This window comes from Pleurodeles waltl, chromosome 4_1, assembly GCF_031143425.1.
Source record: "Pleurodeles waltl isolate 20211129_DDA chromosome 4_1, aPleWal1.hap1.20221129, whole genome shotgun sequence".
In the NCBI taxonomy this organism is placed as follows: Eukaryota; Metazoa; Chordata; class Amphibia; order Caudata; family Salamandridae; genus Pleurodeles; species Pleurodeles waltl.
Window position 1 is genome coordinate 607611836 of NC_090442.1, and position 12270 is coordinate 607624105.

At 48.0% G+C, this 12270-nt stretch overlaps 1 protein-coding gene across 1 annotated transcript in view; it reads right to left on the reverse strand.

Annotated features, from left to right (window-relative positions):
* Nucleotides 1-12270, reverse strand: part of UTP20 (UTP20 small subunit processome component) — a 966235-nt gene that overhangs the window by 732850 nt on the left and 221115 nt on the right. The gene's annotated exons all lie outside the window — the stretch shown is intronic.

The window sequence follows — 12270 nt, forward strand, 5'->3', positions numbered from 1 at the left end:
CGCTTTCACCGAATCACAGATTAACAGCTGGTCAGAAAACAAAAAAATCCCCACTGAATAAAAATGAATACATGAAATCAGAGCACATATGTAGGTGAAAGTGCACAGGATTCAGGCCTAAGCTAAGCTAAAATATGTGTTCCCAAGCAGAGTGCAAAATGAACCCACGACAATATCTTGTTCCAGAACGTTTACAAATCAAGTCTATACATATTTTAATGACTCCCAGACCATCCTAAATGTTCAAGGTCCTTGTATTGTGAGGGCAGAACTACAGAATAAACTTTCAGCATTGAAATGACCACACAACTCATATTACATAACAAAAAAAAAGATTGTGTTCAACAAGAGATGATGGAGTAACTGGAGTCTGAGCTTCTGGCATTCTAATGTGGGCACTTGTTTTCCAAGGTTAGGATTTTAGCTACTAGGTTTTAAGATCAATAGATCAATCATGATATTTATCCTACCTTTCAGCTTAAAACCCAGAATCTGTCTCTTTGTCTGCTTTCCAACTTTCATGTCCTTTGCTCCATTATTTCAGATTGTTTCGCAATGACATTGCTCAGTTGTTACTAGGATCACTCGAGTCAGGCTCCTTTATGGCAAGCTCCTTTGCATCACTGAATCTCACTCCGAGAGGATTCGAGTGGTGCAGAACGTGTAGACCAGTCTATTTCGCAAAGCATGTAAGCTTTACTCTGCTCACCTCTTCCGATTTCTCTGTGCCTGGCTCACAGTGGTCTTTACAGCCCAATTTGAAGCACTCTGAATAGCAAAATGTGCTTACCTTCTATTGTGTAAGGCAGCCTTTTGAATAAGACGTCTCTTATTTAGGCTACTTGCTCCATGCAGCAAAAGACTTTATGGTTTCTTTGAACTTAGAACATCAAAATGACCAGATTAGAAGAATGTATCTTTTATGTCCTGGTCTCTACTTTGTGTAAAAGCCTTCAGATTTCTCTTCTTTCTTTCTGTAGTTTGTTGACATTTTCAAGCGTGTGAAAAACATTTTTTTCACCACAGGTTTCTCCTGTGACTTTTGTTAGTCTTTGGTCTCTAGCTCCGTTGAGCTTGCTTTTTGTTAGAGCCAGATACCTTTGCGGAATCAGAGTTACAAAATGCCAAATATAACACACAAATCTAAAAAAGTAGTTGTACAGCCAAAGTGCTGTAATGACAGCAAGTATTGCCAGGTAGGTTGTGGGATAGTTTATTTGGATAACTTACTATTCAATAGTAACAAATACTTATGTCCTCTTCCATTATGAACTTTATAGAAAACCTCACCTGTGACTGACACTAAGTGGCATGACCAGATAGTGAGCCCCAAGGAGAAACAGAGCATATAATCTCTGGTGTGTAAATATGCAGCATTTCAGATGCTTTGCTAGGCCATGAATTTCTAGTTTAGCTGTTGTTTGTCAAAATGAGTAAGCTATATAAGCAATGGAGATTTGTGAGGCAAAGCTTTTTATTCAGCTACGAACAAAATTCAGCAGTATGTTTGACTGGGTTACATTATTGTCTTAAGCACCAGAACTGTTGCTACAGAAGTAAACATGATGAGAACTTTGTGTTGTTAGTAGGCAATGCTTGTTACAATCTACATCAATAAGTAATAATAATTTGTTTCCAAGCATTATATACAGTAGATGTCACTATTTACCAAATTAAAGGCACTACATTTACTAACCTCTAAAGGGTGACGCCTCACTCAGAATTGCAGGGATTCAATTTTGTGAGCTGCAGAGAACGTGTCAGAGGCATGAGTTAACTTATTGGGCCATATTATGGGGGTACACACATAAGAATATCTGATCATGTCCATTTTGGTTCACGGACTGTTCAACGGATGATATAGTGTCTGTAAGGAAACGCCTCCTTGGCATGGTTACCCCCTGACTTTTTGCCTTTGCTGATGCTATGTTTTGAATTGAAAGTGTGCTGAGACCTGCTAACCAGGCCCCAGCACCAGTGTTCTTTCCCTAACCTGTACTTTTGTTTTACACAATTGGCACACCCTGGCATCCAGGTGAGTCGCTTGTAACTGGTACCCCTGGTACCAAGGGCCCTGATGCCAGGGAAGGTCTCTAAGGGCTGCAGCATGTATTATGCCACCCTGGAGACCCCTCACTCAGCACAGACACACTGCTTGCCAGCTTGTGTGTGCTGGTGAGAACAAAACGAGTAAGTCGACATGGCACTCCCCTCAGGGTGCCATGCCAACCTCACACTGCCTATGCAGTATAGATAAGTCACCCCTCTAGCAGGCCTTACAGCCCTAAGGCAGGGTGCACTATACCATAGGTGAGGGCACCAGTGGATGAGCACTGTGCCCCTACAGTGTCTAAGCAAAACCTTAGACATTGTAAGTGCAGGGTAGCCATAAGAGTATATGGTCTGGGAGTCTGTTTAACACGAACTCCACAGCACCATAATGGCTACACTGAAAACTGGGAAGTTTGGTATCAAACTTCTCAGCACAATAAATGCACACTGATGCCAGTGTACATTTTATTGTGAAATACACCCCAGAGGGCACCTTAGAGGTGCCCCCTGAAACCTTAACCGACTATCTGTGTAGGCTGACTGGTTCCAGCAGCCTGCCACAACCGAGACATGTTGCTGGCCCCAAGGGGAGAGTGCCTTTGTCACTCTGAGGCCAGTAACAAAGCCTGCACTGGGTGGAGATGCTAACACCTCCCCCAGGCAGGAGCTGTAACACCTGCCGGTGAGCCTCAAAGGCTCACCCCCTTTGTTCCAGCACCGCAGGGCACTCCAGCTAGTGGAGTTGCCCGCCCCCTCCGGCCACGGCCCCACTTTTGGCAGCAAGGCCGGAGGAAATAATGAGAATAACAAGGAGGAGCCACTGGCCAGTCAGGACAGCCCCTAAGGTGTCCTGAGCTGAAGTGACTAACTTTTAGAAATCCTCCATCTTGCAGATGGAGGATTCCCCCAATAGGGATAGGATTGTGACCCCCTCCCCTTGGGAGGAGGCACAAAGAGCGTGTACCCACCCTCAGGGCTAGTAGCCATTGGCTACTAACCCCCCAGACCTAAACACGCCCTTAAATTTAGTATTTAAGGGCTCCCCTGAACCTAAGAATTTAGATTCCTGCAACTACAAGAAGAAGAGGACTGCTGAGCTGAAAGACCCCTGCAGAACAAGAAAAGAAGACACCAACTGCTTTGGCCCCAGACCTACCGGCCTGTCTCCTGCCTTCTAAAGAAACCTGCTCCAGCGACGCTTTCCCCAGGACCAGCGACCTCTGAATCCTCAGAGGACTGCCCTGCTTCAGGAAAGACAAGAAACTCCTGAGGACAGCGGCCCTGCTCCAAAAAGACTGCAACTTTGTTACAGAGGAGCAGATTTAAAGACCCCTGCAAATCCCCGCAAGAAGCGTGAGACTTGCAACACTGCACCCGGCGACCCGACTCGACTGGTGGAGAACCAACACCTCAGGGAGGACCCTCCGGCGACTCCAAGACCGTGAGTAACCAAAGTTGTCCCCCCTGAGCCCCCACAGCGACGCCTGCAGAGGGAATCCCGAGGCTCCCCCTGACCGCGAATGCCTGACTCTAAAATCCCGACGGCTGGAAAAGACCCTGCACCCGCAGCCCCCAGCACCTGAAGGAACGGAACTTCAGTGCAGGAGTGACCCCCAGGAGGCCCTCTCCCTTGCCTAGGTGGTGGCTACCCCGAGGAGCCCCCCCCCCCCCTTTGCCTGCCTGCACCGCTGAAGAGACCCCTTGGTCCCCCATTGACTCTCATTGGAAACCCGACGCTAGTTTGCACACTGCACCCGGCCGCCCCGCGCTGCTGAGGGTGTACTTTCTGTGTGGACTTATGTCCCCCCCCCCGGTGCCCTACAAAACCCCCCTGGTCTGCCCTCCGAAGACACGGGTACTTACCTGCTGGCAGACTGGAACCGGGGCACCCCCTTCTCTCCATTGAAGCCTATGTGTTTTGGGCACCTCTTTGACCTCTGCACCTGACCGGCCCTGAGCTGCTGGTGTGGTAACTTTGGGGTTGCTCTGAACCCCAACGGTGGGCTACCTTGGACCCAAACTTGAACTCCGTAGGTGGTTTACTTACCTGCAAAAACTAACAAACTCTTACTTTCCCCAGGAACTGTTGAAAATTGCACTGTCTAGTTTTAAAATAGCTATATGTCATTTATGTGAAAACTGTATATGCTATTTTGCTAATTCAAAGTTCCTAAAGTACCTACCTGCAATACCTTTCATTTGAAGTATTACATGTAAATCTTGAACCTGTGGTTCTTAAAATATATTTTTCTATACAAAAACCTATTGGCCTGGTATTGTCTTTGAGTGTGTGTTCCTCACTTATTGCCTGTGTGTGTACAACAAATGCTCAACACTACTCCTTTGATAAGCCTACTGCTCGACCACACTACCACAAAATAGAGCATTAGTATTATCTCTTTTTGCCACTATCTTACCTCTAAGGGGAACCCTTGGACTCTGTGCATACTATTCCTTACTTTGAAATAGTGCATACAGAGCCAACTTCCTACACACAGGAGTTCATTAAGTGTAGAAGTTTTAGAATCACCTGAGCACTCTGAGTGGAAGCAATAAGACACCACTGCTTAAATATGGCTAAAATATTCTGAAGGTGGAAAAGTCGTCACCTGGCCAGTGTCGCCATATAAACTGAATCAAAAGTTTGGGTTCAAATAAGAAATCTCTCAATTGATGGAGACACCTAATTAATGCCAAAATGTGATTCGGTTAGCCAAGTTTGTTTAGATCCTGAGGAGTATCCATAATCAGTAAACACTCAACCAACTAAGGGTACATTAGGACTGTTATTCAAGCCAGAAATACAGCCAGAATGTTTATGAACATCCTTGGCATGAACTGTCAGTCCAAATGGTGTGACTATGAACTGTTAATAGAGGTCACTGGCATCAGAGAGAAGGTTCTGCCTGCGCTGGGGAAGAATAGTAATCTGAACGTATGTATCCTATTCCTGAGTGCCCAAAAAATTGAAGCAGATTTACCAGATTGATTTTTATTCCCTGAGGAATTTGTACAGGCAACCTAGGTCTAGGATAAGTTCGGACCACCTCTCCTTTTAGGGAACTAGAAAATACCACAAGTAACAACAGGGGACTGAATAGGCAACTGGGAACAATCCTACTGCACCTTTGACTAGGAGGGATAGCACCTATTAGATTAAGAGGTTTGTGTTGAGGGAAGCTGATGTATTTGAGGGAGTTTTATCACAAAGAGTAACTGTACTTTATCAGTTGTAACACACAACTATCCAAGGTAGCTTCCTGCAATTTTGGAAGAAAATTAGATAGACACCTGTGACAATGAAGAACTCGAAGGTTGTCTGCCTTCACTGGGACCTTCGCTCCTGTATTGCCTGTAAGACAACAGCTGTTACATAGAGACTTTGATTTGCTGTCTGTCAAAGGGGTGATTGAAACCCATTAATAGTCTGCACTGATGATGGAAGCACCTAGGTGGTGTGCTAAACCTAAAGCACATGCTGTAGCCTTACTCTGTTTGTCTCTAAGGAATCATCAGGTTTTCTTTCAAAGTAGCAAGACCCATCAAAATTTATATCCAACAACCTGGACTGCACATTGTAGGAAAGTGCTCCTTTTGGCATGATAACCCCAACTTTTATGCCACTGGTACTGATGTTTTACTGCTGGAGGTGCACTGGCTTCCTGCTAACCAGGTCCCCAGTGCAAGTGCTCTTTCCCTAAAAGGAAGTTAAACATCTAACTGTGTACAACTGGCATACACTTTGCCAGCCCTGTAAGTCCCTAGTAAATGGTAGCCCTGATACATGGGGCCTTGGTATGGAAGAGGGTCCCCAAGACGCTGCAGCATGTATTATGCCACCCTAAGAGACCCCCCTACAAGTTGCATGCAGCCTGCCATTGCAGATTGTGTGTCATGGTGCAAGCCATGAGTGAAAATACGACATGGAATACTCAATAAGTGCCATGCCAAAATCACTGCATATAATATATTTAAGTCCCTTGTATAGCCTTAAGGCCCTAAGGCTGGGTGCATTATATTATATGTGAAGTCATATCTGCATGAGCAGATTCGCCCCTGTGATGTCTAGTTCAATTGCTAGACATAGCAAGTGAACAGGGAAGCCATCTTAAGGTATGTACTGGGCACAGGTCATTACAAGTCACCCAGCTACATAATGACTTCACCGAAACCTATGGTGATTGGTATCAAACACCACAATTTAATAAATCCATACTTGTGCCAGTATTGGATTTATTATGACAAACACCCAGAGGGCACCTTAGAGGTGCCCACCGAAACCTCGTATTCTTCTCTGTTGGTTGACTGGTACCGACCAGCCTGCCACCACAGAAGAGTTTCTGACCCCCTGGAGGTGATAACCTGCGTTCTCAGAGGCCAGAAAGAGTACCTGATCCAGAGGAAGGTGGTGTTACCTTCTCCAGCAGGATGGCTACTGAATCTGCATACCAAGGCCAGGGACTTTAAAGTCCCTGTCACATTTATGCAACCCCAGCTTTGCCCAGACCTGGGAGAGGCCACCCCTGCCATGATGCACATTTGACACCAGGACAGGAGAGAAATTAACTATGCAAGGAGGTGTGTTGCACTACCGGGCTAGTCACACTTCTAAAGTGGGCCGCTTGATGTGCTTCACAAAGGAAGGGTTCCTCCATCTTGCTTTTGGTGAAATTAGAAATTCTGGGACAGGGTTATGCCCACTCACCACAAGAAGTGGTCATATAAGAGGTGTCATCACTCCAGGGATACGTAGCCCATTGGCGGCTACCCGATACTCACTTAAATGCCCCTAAATTGAGTATTTAGGTGGCCCACTTGCACCAGGAACTTAGATTTCTCAGAGTGAAGAAAGAAGAGGACAAAGAAGAGCTGAAGTGAAAACTGCAGACTGCTGGAGGACTTTGGCTGCAAACACTGCCTGTCTACCTGCTCCTGTCCTGACAATCACGTCCTGCAGCTTTGCATCATCAAAAGCCTCTGAGGCCTCCAGCACTTCGCCAAGCTGTCAGCATTTCCCTTCAAGTGGAGGAGCCACTTCCATGCAACTAGCATGCACCGACCGCAACATTTCGTTCACTGTTCTGCTGTCTACTGGGTTCAACCACAGAGTAGCTGCCCAGTAGGAGGACACAAGTCTCCAAGGGGTGAGAGTCAATCTTCCCACCTAGTGAGAAGACGCCAGGTCAGGACCAGCTGAAGCCACCCTGCACCAATACCTGGACCGGACCCCTTGAAGCAACCAACCTTGTTTGAGTCCAACACCACAAAGATCAACCAGCAGACGAGGGACTTCAGCACCAGAGGCCAGCATTGAAAGTGGCCCAACTATCCTTTTTTGTCCCCCCCTTTCAGGTCTAACTGAGAACTGTGGGAACCTTTGACACACGGGCACCAGCTGACCAAAACCCTCTGCACCCAGGCTCCTTGGCTTGAGTCCACGGCAACCCTTGCTGGGAGCTTCAGGACCTGAGCCCAAGTCTTCCTCCGCAGCCTGTTTCTGGGCTGCCCCTCTCTATTCCTACGGTGTAGCGTATAATGCTAAAAACCTGTCCAGCACCTCCGCAACCTGACACTCCAGGGCAGGTAAACCTGAACTGCTGGTGGCACCCTGGATCTCAGCCCCCTAGTCCCTTGAGGGGACCCTCAAAAATCATTTGAAAATACCTGTATGGAGTTTTTTTCTCCACAGGAAAGCAATGCTGCGTAAAACGCGTCTGAGAGACATTTTTACTTACCTGCAAAAGGTGATAAACTGGACCAGTACTTACCCAGTTATGAAGTACCTGAAATTTTTCTAAATTGGCCTTGAGCTTCTTCTTGAGTGTATGTCTCATTTACTGACTGTGTGTTCAACAAATGCTTAGCACTACCCTCTGATAAGCCTAAACTGCTCAGATATTGATGCAGGGACACCCCGGGCATACTCACCGTCTCAAAAACAGGCTAGGTCGACAGGACTAAACCACTGAGTACTTGTCATCCTCTTCCTGTTGAGATGGTCCCCCAGTGGACCAGATGGTCAGCAAAATGGAAAACCCGACAATTGCAGTTGATGCCTGCTGGTGCAGTGAAGTGGCCTCCCCACTCCAAGGGAGATGCTGACTAGGGGGGTGCAAAGGATGCACAGCTGCAGGCCGAGTCAACTCTTTGGAATTGTTGGGACAGGAGCAGATAGGCAGTGTTTTGCGCCAAGTCCACAGCCAATTCTCAGTTCTTGCGTCATCTGCTATTCTTTGTCTTTGTTCTTTTTGTATTAAGGCTCATCTAAATTCTTGGTGTCGGGGTCACCTAAACACTGAACCTAGTTGTGTTTAGGGAGGGTGGGATAGTAGCCAAAGGGCTACTTATCCCTGGGTTGTCTACACCCACTATATGACCACTTACTGTAGTGAGTGGGCATAACCTTGTCCCAGAGTTCCTAGTGCCACCAAAATCAAGATGGTGGAACCCTTCCTTTGTGGTGCACATCAGGCAGTCCACTTTAGGGGAATGACTAGCTTGGTAGTACCACACGCCTACCTGCACAACTAATTTCCCTCCTGTCCTTATGCCAAATGGGCCTCAGGGTAGGGAGGTGACATTACCCAGGGCTGGGGGAAGCCATGGTCACATATCAAAGGCAACAGAGTCTTTGAAGCCTCTGGTCTTGGGATGCTGATTTACTAGCCATTCTGCTGGATAAGGTGATAACACCTTTGTAGGAAGTTGGCTCTGTATGTGCTATTTCAAAGTAAGGAATAGCATGCACAGAGTCCAAGGGTTCCCCTTAGAGGTAAAATAGTGGTAAAAATAGATAATACTAATGCTCTATTTTGTGGTAGTGTGGTCGAGCAGTAGGCTTATCCAAGGAGTAGTGTTAAGCATTTGTTGTACATACACATAGACAATAAATGAGGTACACACACTCAGAGACAAATCCAGCCAATAGGTTTTTATATAGAAAAAAATATCTTTCCTTAGTTTATTTTAAGAACCACAGGTTCAAATTCTACATGTAATATCTCATTCGAAAGGTATTGCAGGTAAGTACTTTAGGAACTTTAAAGCATAAAAATTGCATGTATACTTTACAAGTTATTGACAAATAGCTGTTTTAAAAGTGGACACTTAGTGCAATTTTTCACAGTTCCTAGGGGAGGTAAGTATTTGTTAGGTTAACCAGGTAAGTAAGACACTTACAGGGCTTAGTTCTTGGTCCAAGGTAGCCCACCGTTGGGGGTTCAGAGCAACCCCAAAGTCACCACACCAGCAGCTCAGGGCCGGTCAGGTGCAGAGTTCAAAGTGGTGCCCAAAACACATAGGCTAGAATGGAGAGAAGGGGGTGCCCCGGTTCCGGTCTGCTTGCAGGTAAGTACCCGCGTCTTCGGAGGGCAGACCAGGGGGGTTTTGTAGGGCACCGGGGGGGGGACACAAGTCCACACAGAAATTTCACCCTCAGCGGCGCGGGGGCGGCCGGGTGCAGTGTAGGAACAAGCGTCGGGTTTGTAAGGGAAGTCAATGGGAGATCTAGGGATCTCTTCAGTGCTGCAGGCAGGCAAGGGGGGGGGTTCCTCGGGGAAACCTCCACTTGGTCAAGGGAGAGGGGCTCCTGGGGGTCACTCCTCCAGTGAAAGTCCGGTCCTTCAGGTCCTGGGGGCTGCGGATGCAGGGTCTCTCCCAGGTGTCGGGGCTTTGGATTCAAGGAGTCGCGGTCAGGGGAAGCCTCGGGATTCCCTCTGCAGGCGGCGCTGTGGGGGCTCAGGGGGGACAGGTTTTGGTACTCACAGTATCAGAGTAGTCCTGGGGTCCCTCCTGAGGCGTCGGATCTCCACCAGCCGAGTCGGGGTCGCCGGGTGCAGTGTTGCAAGTCTCACGCTTCTTGCGGGGAGCTTGCAGGGTTCTTTAAAGCTGCTGGAAACAAAGTTGCAGCTTTTCTTGGAGCAGGTCCGCTGTCCTCGGGAGTTTCTTGTCTTTTCGAAGCAGGGGCAGTCCTCAGAGGATGTCGAGGTCGCTGGTCCCTTCGGAAGGCGTCGCTGGAGCAGGATCTTTGGAAGGCAGGAGACAGGCCGGTGAGTTTCTGGAGCCAAGGCAGTTGTCGTCTTCTGGTCTTCCTCTGCAGGGGTTTTCAGCTAGGCAGTCCTTCTTCTTGTAGTTGCAGGAATCTAATTTTCTAGGGTTCAGGGTAGCCCTTAAATACTAAATTTAAGGGCGTGTTTAGGTCTGGGGGGTTAGTAGCCAATGGCTACTAGCCCTGAGGGTGGGTACACCCTCTTTGTGCCTCCTCCCAAGGGGAGGGGGTCACAATCCTAACCCTATTGGGGGAATCCTCCATCTGCAAGATGGAGGATTTCTAAAAGTTAGAGTCACCTCAGCTCAGGACACCTTAGGGGCTGTCCTGACTGGCCAGTGACTCCTCCTTGTTATTCTCATTATTTTCTCCGGCCTTGCCGCCAAAAGTGGGGCCTGGCCGGAGGGGGCGGGCAACTCCACTAGCTGGAGTGTCCTGCTGGGTTGGCACAAAGGAGGTGAGCCTTTGAGGCTCACCGCCAGGTGTGACAATTCCTGCCTGGGAGAGGTGTTAGCATCTCCACCCAGTGCAGGCTTTGTTACTGGCCTCAGAGTGACAAAGGCACTCTCCCCATGGGGCCAGCAACATGTCTCGGTTTGTGGCAGGCTGCTAAAACTAGTCAGCCTACACAGATAGTCGGTTAAGTTTCAGGGGGCACCTCTAAGGTGCCCTCTGGGGTGTATTTTACAATCAAATGTACACTGGCATCAGTGTGCATTTATTGTGCTGAGAAGTTTGATACCAAACTTCCCAGTTTTCAGTGTAGCCATTATGGTGCTGTGGAGTTCGTGTGTGACAGACTCCCAGACCATATACTCTTATGGCTACCCTGCACTTACAATGTCTAAGGTTTTGTTTAGACACTGTAGGGGTACCATGCTCATGCACTGGTACCCTCACCTATGGTATAGTGCACCCTGCCTTAGGGCTGTAAGGCCTGCTAGAGGGGTGTCTTACCTATACTGCATAGGCAGTGAGAGGCTGGCATGGCACCCTGAGGGGAGTGCCATGTCGACTTACTCGTTTTGTCCTCACTAGCACACACAAGCTGGCAAGCAGTGTGTCTGTGCTGAGTGAGAGGTCTCCAGGGTGGCATAAGACATGCTGCAGCCCTTAGAGACCTTCCTTGGCATCAGGGCCCTTGGTACTAGAAGTACCAGTTACAAGGGACTTATCTGGATGCCAGGGTCTGCCAATTGTGGATACAAAAGTACAGGTTAGGGAAAGAACACTGGTGCTGGGGCCTGGTTAGCAGGCCTCAGCACACTTTCAATTGTAAACATAGCATCAGCAAAGGCAAAAAGTCAGGGGGCAACCATGCCAAGGAGGCATTTCCTTACACAACCCCCCCCCAAACGAAAGAGGATGAGACTAACCTTTCCCAAGAGAGTCTTCATTTTCTAAGTGGAAGAACCTGGAAAGGCCATCTGCATTGGCATGGGCAGTCCCAGGTCTGTGTTCCACTATAAAGTCCATTCCCTGTAGGGAGATGGACCACCTCAACAGTTTAGGATTTTCACCTTTCATTTGCATCAGCCATTTGAGAGGTCTGTGGTCAGTTTGAACTAGGAAGTGAGTCCCAAAGAGGTATGGTCTCAGCTTCTTCAGGGACCAAACCACAGCAAAGGCCTCCCTCTCAATGGCACTCCAACGCTGCTCCCTGGGGAGTAACCTCCTGCTAATGAAAGCAACAGGCTGGTCAAGGCCATCATCATTTGTTTGGGACAAAACTGCCCCTATCCCATGTTCAGAGGCATCAGTCTGCACAATGAACTGCTTAGAATAATCTGGAGCTTTGAGAACTGGTGCTGAGCACATTGCCTGTTTCAGGGTGTCAAAGGCCTGTTGGCAGTCCACAGTCCAGTTTACTTTCTTGGGCATTTTCTTGGAGGTGAGTTCAGTGAGGGCTGTCACAATGGATCCATATCCCTTCACAAACCTCCTGTAATACCCAGTCAAGCCAAGGAATGCCCTGACTTGAGTCTGGGTTTTTGGAGCTACCCAGTCCAGAATAGTCTGGATCTTGGGTTGGAGTGGCTGAACTTGGCCTCCACCTACAAGGTGTCCCAAGTAAACCACAGTTCCCTGCCCTATCTGGCATTTGGATGCCTTGATAGAGAGGCCTGCAGATTGCAGAGCCTTCAAAACCTTCCTCAGGTGGACCAGGTGAT